This window comes from Panthera tigris, chromosome C1, assembly GCF_018350195.1.
Source record: "Panthera tigris isolate Pti1 chromosome C1, P.tigris_Pti1_mat1.1, whole genome shotgun sequence".
Classification (NCBI taxonomy): domain Eukaryota; kingdom Metazoa; phylum Chordata; class Mammalia; order Carnivora; family Felidae; genus Panthera; species Panthera tigris.
The window spans coordinates 208,547,173-208,554,487 of NC_056667.1; the positions used below are offsets into that span (position 1 = coordinate 208,547,173).

General features: G+C 48.4%; 1 long non-coding RNA gene across 1 annotated transcript; it reads right to left on the reverse strand.

Annotated features, from left to right (window-relative positions):
• Nucleotides 1-291: 291 nt before the first annotated feature.
• LOC122241040 lies at nucleotides 292-1,562 on the reverse strand. The gene is made up of 3 exons (XR_006220965.1): nucleotides 1,500-1,562; nucleotides 917-1,015; nucleotides 292-609 (listed from the first exon to the last, which is right to left on the reverse strand). It is a non-coding gene; the product is annotated as an uncharacterized LOC122241040 (long non-coding RNA).
• Between the last annotated feature and the right edge of the window lie 5,753 nt (nucleotides 1,563-7,315).

The window sequence follows — 7,315 nt, forward strand, 5'->3', positions numbered from 1 at the left end:
AGTCTAAAGTTCAGTTTATGGAGGGGCGCCGGGTGGCTCGGTCAGTTAAGCGTCTGGCTTCAGCTCAGGTCGTATCACGGTTTGTGAATTCAAGCTCTGCATCGGGCTCTGTGCTGACAGCTCAGAGCCTGGAGCCTGCTTGGGATTCCGTGTCTCCCTCTCTCTGCCTCTCTCTCTCTCTCTCTCTCTCTCTCTCAAAAGTATATAAACATTAAAAACATTTTAATTTCAGTTTACAGAAAATGTCCAACTCCATTACAAAGTAGAACTTTCTGTCTGGGAACCCTTGAATGTGGATTCTAACAAGGCTGCTTTTATGTTATTTCTTTTAATTTTCAAAGCTCTGGGTTGGATAGTCAGTGCCATCTTCACAGCATTCTGGACTATTCTGGGCAGACTGGCATGTTTGTTCTCCCTCCCCCACGAATGCTGAGATCTTTGTGCCTGCGAGCTGTTAGAAGACTTCACTTTCACGGGGCTTCAGCGGATGTTGGAAAGGATTTTGTCAAATGCGTGGCAAACGCTAGAGGGCGGTATGTGCTCAGACGTCAGCCGGGGCCAGGAAAAGGACTCCGCCTCCTCCTGGAATTCTTGGCTCACCTCCCGGAGCTAAAAGGAATGAATAAAATATGTTTGGGAGGGGCAAGCGTGGCCCTGAAGTCTAATCAAGAGGCTGGATGTGAAGTCAGACTCTGCAGGCAGCCTATCAGGAGCCGGGAGGAATTCTTGTCCTTGAGTTCAGGGCAGTAGGGAAGTCTGTGCCGCAATCCTTGACTGTCATCAAGACTTGTCCTCTGTTGGGACATTCACACACAAAAAACAGACTTCAAGACTGCAGAGAATCAGCAGCTGTATCCATCACAGATCACAAAACTTTATTCTGAGAAAGCCCCTCATGCATTCGAGGAAAACGTACCGTGTATTTATTCGCCATGTGCCAGACGTCCAAGTCTAGGGGCTCGGCTGCAGTCCTGGGTCACCTAGCCCCAGCCCCCGCCCTCCTGAAGTTCACTTTCTAGTAGGAGGGAAGGATGAATAAATAAGGACACAAATCAATAACCTCGGGCACATATTTTCATCTATTAGCTTCTTTTCTCTCGGAGCCAGGCCAACCAGCGCTGTCTTATATGATCTATTCTCACTCTGAAAGAGAATGCACGTCACACATTCGACTCTCCGATCGTGGCCACAGGCCACATTTTTAGAGAGACCATCTGGCTCTGGTGGATCCGACTGCACAGTGGAGAGCCGGGATGCCGCGACCTTTTACCAAACGCAAGGGGATGCAGGGAAAGCGTGTGGTCTTGGCCCCCGAGATGATTTCTGGCTCGGCCTGCTTGCAATTCACTGATTTGGGGTTTATTCGACAAAGCGAACAATGCAAGCCCCTCTTTGCGGAACCTTCCCTAATCCCTTTAGCCAGAAGCCAACTCTGACTCCTCTAAATGCCATGTAACACAGCACTTCTGTGGGAGACCATGGCTACCTCAGATTCCTACCTGTAGCACCATGACTTGGCTCACTGCCAGCGTTTTTAAGTATTCTAGAAGCTGTTCTAGAAGCTTCTAGTATTCTGGAAGCCTTCTAGTATTCTAGAAGCTTTGAAGTATTGTAGAAGCCATTCTAGAAGCTGTTCTGTCACAAGTTGTTTTTTTTTAAGTGGGTTTTGAGGAAACAGGAACAGAAAGGCTATAACTGTGGCCACCCCTCCCCATACACATGTACCACTCATTAGATGGCAAGGCCCATAAACCTTCCCCAGAAAAGACTCCTTTATTATTTATTATTATTTTTTTTGATGTTTATTTATTTTTGAGAGAGAGAGAGAGACAGAGAGTGAGCAGGGCTGGGGGCGGAGGGGGTGGGGTGCGGCAGAGAGAGAGGAAGACGCAGAATCCGAAGCCGGCTCCAGGCTCTGAGCTGCCAGCACAGAGCCTGACGCGGGGTTCGAACTTGGGAACGGCGAGATCACGACCTGAGCCGAAGCCGGACGCTCAACCAACCGAGCCCCCCGGGAGCCCCAAGACCTCTTTCGTCTTACAGTGAATGATGTCGTGACAAACTCTGTATCCAGCCCCTCGGTATCCCTTTTGAGTCAGGGCTGCAGGTGAATGTTTGGGACACATCCCTGGAAGCACGCGGCTCACTTTCCCCAAAAGGTCAAAGGGCATCACAAAAAGGGCTCTTTGGCCACGTCCCCGCACATAAACCTTGGCACACTTCTGTCAAACGGCCGGATGGAGGCACACGTCTCACCTCTCTCCACGCGTTGGCTGGGCTGTGTTGCTGCTAATCCTTTCCTATAATCCCGGTTGCATCGCTCAGTCTTACAATCTCCAGGCCCAGAGGCGTCCACAGGTCACCGCCGGGCCACAGGGAGCCATCGTACAGCGGAAAATGCACACAGCCAGCGACGCGTGCCGAACCAGCAGCGGGTCTCTCAACTGTCGTGTCAGTTCAGAAGAAACGAGCTCGTTCAGAAGAAACGAGCAAGACTCCACGGTTAGCTGAGTGAGGATGGAGAGGGGATGAGAAAGTACACCAATTCGCTGAATACACTGACAGAAGCAAGGAAGCTATTCTAAACGCGTCTTTTTCCTTGTTCTATCTTGGTTTTGGTGTAAAGTCCGAATCCCGTCAGATGCGCACGCCTTCACCTGTCAGCACCATGTCCCTTGCCAGGACTCTTCATTGCATCCGTCAGGCATGATTTTCAGAGCTCGTCTCTCCTGTCAGAAAAAGTTTGATTCGTCATTTTCCCCAGGCCTCGAGAGAATTTCTGACTCCGGAGAAGTGTCGGAGGGAGTGACTTCATGACAAAAATAAATAAGCGTTACAGCTCTTTCTCTGTATGTAATAAAAAAATTACTTAACATGTAATAAAAACTGACTTAGGTTTGAGTAGGTAGTGCATACACACGGCACAAAATGCAGAAAGTTCAAAGGTGAGTGCAGAGCAGAAACCACTACAGGCCCACCTCCTCCCCGGGGCACCTGCTTCCTGCAAACAGAGGCAGCCACGGGCACTGGGGGCTTACATCTTCCTGAAGACAGTCTCTGTATAAATGAGCAGAGATGAGTCTTTACGTCACTTTTGAGAACATCTTTTTCTAATTTCTAAATTCAGATGGATTCCGGCAGCCTTATATTAAATACACGTTGCAGTATACTAAACGCACTACCTAAACTACTAAACGTTTGTCCAATTAAAGCTTTGATGGCGGGGACGCCGGGGTGGCTCCAGCCAGTTGGGCACTGGACTCTGGATCTCGGCTCAGGTCGTCACCTCACGGTTCGTGAGTTCGAGCCCTGCCTTGGGCTCCCGCACTATCAGTGCAGAGTTTTCCTTGTGGTTCTCTCTCTCCTTCTCTCTTTGCCCCACCCCCCACTTGTGCTCTCTGTCCCTCAAAATAAATAAATAAGCTTTAAAGAAAAAATAATAATAATAAAAGCTCTGCTGACGCCAGACTACATAATTGGTAATTTGTTTGGTTTTCGTTACACTGCTGTAACAGAAATGTGACTGAACTTGTGAATCAGTCTGGACACATCTTAGGTAACCTGGAGCCTGCTACAGCATGTTTCTTGTACCCTAATACCCAGGTCATCATTCCTGACTTTTTATTAGTCATTTTCCCCTTGAAATGAAGAGAGGAGGCTCAGCCTTGAAAATGAGGGAACAGAGATTTTAAGATGAGGTCTTTCGTTATTAAAACCGAGGGGGGCACAGTCACTTGAACATCTGACTTCGGCTCAGGTCATGATCACACAGTTTGTGAGTTCAAGCCCCACATCGGGCTCGCTGCTGTGAGCACAGAGCCCACTTCAGATCCTCTGTCCCCCTCCCTCAGTCCCTCCCCCACTTGTGTTCCCCCCATCCCCGCCAAAATAAACCCCCAAAACAAACAAACAAACAAACAAAAACAAGGATAAAGCTAGCTGGGATCCAAATGGCCATACTCCAAGGGGGGACACTTGGTCATTGGGAGCACATCGGGGGTCCAGGAATTGGCTGGATCTGGGAGGACAGACCGTTTATGCTCCCAAAACTTAGAATTGAATGGAACCATGGCAGTTGGTCAAGTGTTGTGATCTTAAGTTAATAGGCCGTAGACACAAGAAGTCCCAAGAGGTCCGGTGCGTATCTCTTTTTCTATTCTCTGCTCCACCTCATACCATCCCCAAGGGAAAGCTCTCCAGTCCCAAGAGGGGGTCAAATTCATCTGTTTCTTCTTCTATAGCATCTGGAAGAGTGTCCTGTACAAAGTAGGCCCCCATAAATGTTGGCCTAAATGAGAAAATGGGAAGAACCAAATTTCTTCCTCAGGACCCTTATTTTATTGATGTATCATTTTTGAATTAAAGTAGGCATCTATCAACTTTTGAATCTCCTACCTCGGCACTTTGAGAGGGGTGGTTCTTGGATGTGTGCTCTCCCCCACTGTGTTGGAGCTATGTTTATTTATTTTGAGAGAGAGAGAGAGAGCGCGCACGTGCGCGTGCGAGTGGGGAGAGCAAGGGAGGCACAGAATCCCAAGCAGGCTCTAGGCTCTGAGCTGTCAGCGCAGATCCCAATGCAAGGCTTGAACCCACAAGCCATGAGATCATGACCTGAGCCAAAGTCAGATGCTTAACGGACTGAGCCACCCAGGCACCCCTCGGCTTCTTCAATCTTAATGTATCAACACCTTCTCTAATTTCTCAGCTGCCTCTGTGGTCCAACTGTTTATCTGACTGAAATGTCTTATTTACAAGTTGACAATTCTTGGTCCCCCTAGAAGGCAAATTTATCTCTCACGTAATAAGGACTCACCTCCTCGTGGCTACAAGCTGGCTGGCTGGAAAGGGATTCTGGAGATGGGAAGGAAGTCCTCTTATTCAAGTTTATTAAGGTTACAAAATAGAGCTAGGTTCTTCGTGGGAGACAGGGTTCTTTGTCCCTCATTGCCTCACATTGACCAGATAGGAGAAAATATATGGAGCCTGGCGGGGAGAAATTATTGAGTACAAAGATCTGAAGACTTTCAAATGTTCTGTAAGTCCAACAGGCTGGTGCGATAACTCAGCCAAGGGTTCCGGCTCTTGCAGGAGTAGGCAGCGTGGAAAGACAGGCAACCACACCGGGACATGGCCGACTCGGCCTCCTTAGACCCTGGGGCCCCAGGAATCCTTGAGAGCTACCAGGGCAGTCTTAAGGTTCTTAAGCTTCAAGTTATTCCATTCTGGCTGTGTTTTGACTCATTTGGTTTTCTGTTCAGAGGCAAGCAAAGGCAAAAAACAAACTGCCCACTCTTACCTCAAACCCAACTGAAAGAGACGTGGGTTTTCTTCAAGTTTTATTTTCACCTATCGTTCTCCAAGCAGAAGTTCCATTACACAGAAGCACTTCTCTGTGCCTAATCTGGTTTGCATATCAACTCTTCTGGAGTGTGGAAACCAAGCCCAAGACCTTGACGTTTAACCCCCAGCTGGATGGAACAATCTGTGCCTATAGCAGCCCAGGGCCCCCTGAATGCCACCTCCTATTGCTGTCGGCACTGCTCCCACCCAGACGGACATGAGTAGGGGGGGAGGCATTCTCCCTGGTGACCAGGTGGCATGGGAATTCTGCCTTCAGGGAAGCAAAAGGGGAGAAGGATGAACATGTGTGGATCCTTGTTTCATTCTGGTGTCTACTTTTTACCTGCTTCCATTCAGCTCACCAGGAAGGCTTTCCCTGATCCCCACAGCTAAAATGCTCCCCTCCTGCCCCCTCACTGTCAACCTCTATACCCTTGCCTGGCTTTGTCTTTCTTTTTTAAGTTTAGTTATTATTTTGAGAGAGAGAGGAAATGAATAAGTGGGGGAGGGGCAGAGAGAAGGAGACACAGAATCCCAAGCAGGCTCCACACCATCAGCACAGAGCCCGATGCGGGGCTCGAACGCACGAACCGCGAGGTCATGAGCTGAACTAAGACCAAGAGTCGGACACTTAACCCACTGTGCCACCCAGGCACCCCTGGCTTTGTCTTTAGTGCCTGTCTCCCAGCCAGAACGTGAGCCCCCGAGCATAGGATTGCCCTGACTCACTGCAGTGTGCCTCCTCCCTGCCCCCACCGCCACCTGAAACAGTACCCTTCCCATTTGTAGGCACATAAGTGTTTGTGAAACAAATAAGGAACCTTTGCTAATGCCAGCACTGTGTCAGTCCCTGTCCGTACGCCATATATTTAACACAGGTGTTAGCATCGTCATTTTACAGGTGAAAAAAACTGACGAGTAAGGAGATTAAGCAAGTTACTTAAGGTCACACACCTTTAGCGAGTAGTGGGCTTGGAATGTGCACCAAGAGTGTCTGCCCCCAGGGTTCTAGCCCTTCTTTTATGCACAAAACTAAAGAAATACGTAGAGCCCAGGATGTTCATTCTTCGAATGACCTCAACTTTCCACACAGGCAGAATTTAGGAAAATAGAAAGAATGGAAATATACATGGAAAACCTTCCGGAGGGTCACATCTTAAACTAACCAAGCACAGGGGCACCTGGGTGGCTCAGTCGGTTAAATGTCCGACTCTTGGTTTCGGCTCAGGTCGCGATCTCACGGTTAGTGAGTTCGAGCCCTGCATCAAGCTCTGGGCTGACAGTGTTGAGCCTGCTTGGGGTTCTCTCTCTCTCCCTCTCTCTCTGCCCCTCCCCTACTCACTCTCTCTTTCTCCCAAAATAAATAAAATAAGCAAAATGGTAAACTAACCAAGCACAGCCTAATACAAAATATTCTGAGCTGAAGTCAACTCATTCTCCTGTATCTCAGAGAATTTAATTATTTTACTTAAAGTTCTTTGATTGTCTCATGTGTATTGATTGAGACTCCAGCGTGTGCCAGACTCTGGGCTCAGTGCTCAGATACCAAGAGAACAAAAGACAGGATCCTTGCTTCTCTTGGGTGTCCTGTCCTCCAAAGTAGACAGACCTCAATCAAACACACACATTCGTGATTATAAATGAAGAAGAAACATACAGTGTGCTCAGGGAACAAGGGAAAGAGGGCTCCAACCTCAACTGTGGGGCAGGGGGGCGAGTCAGGGCAGATGAGCCATGGAAATGGTTTTAGGACGGAACTAAATTTATCTCAGGGATTATCGTAGTTAAAGAAAAGCAAATAGCAAATAGCCAGGATGCACCACACGAAATTACAGAAGCAATGACAAGAGGATATACGCAGGAAGGGTTAGATGTACGGCCTCGAGCTGTATATTTGGGAGTCCTCAGGTTAGAGAGGGCAATTGACATTGGAAGTGATGAGATCACCGGGGAAGAAATTACACAGCAAGAAAGG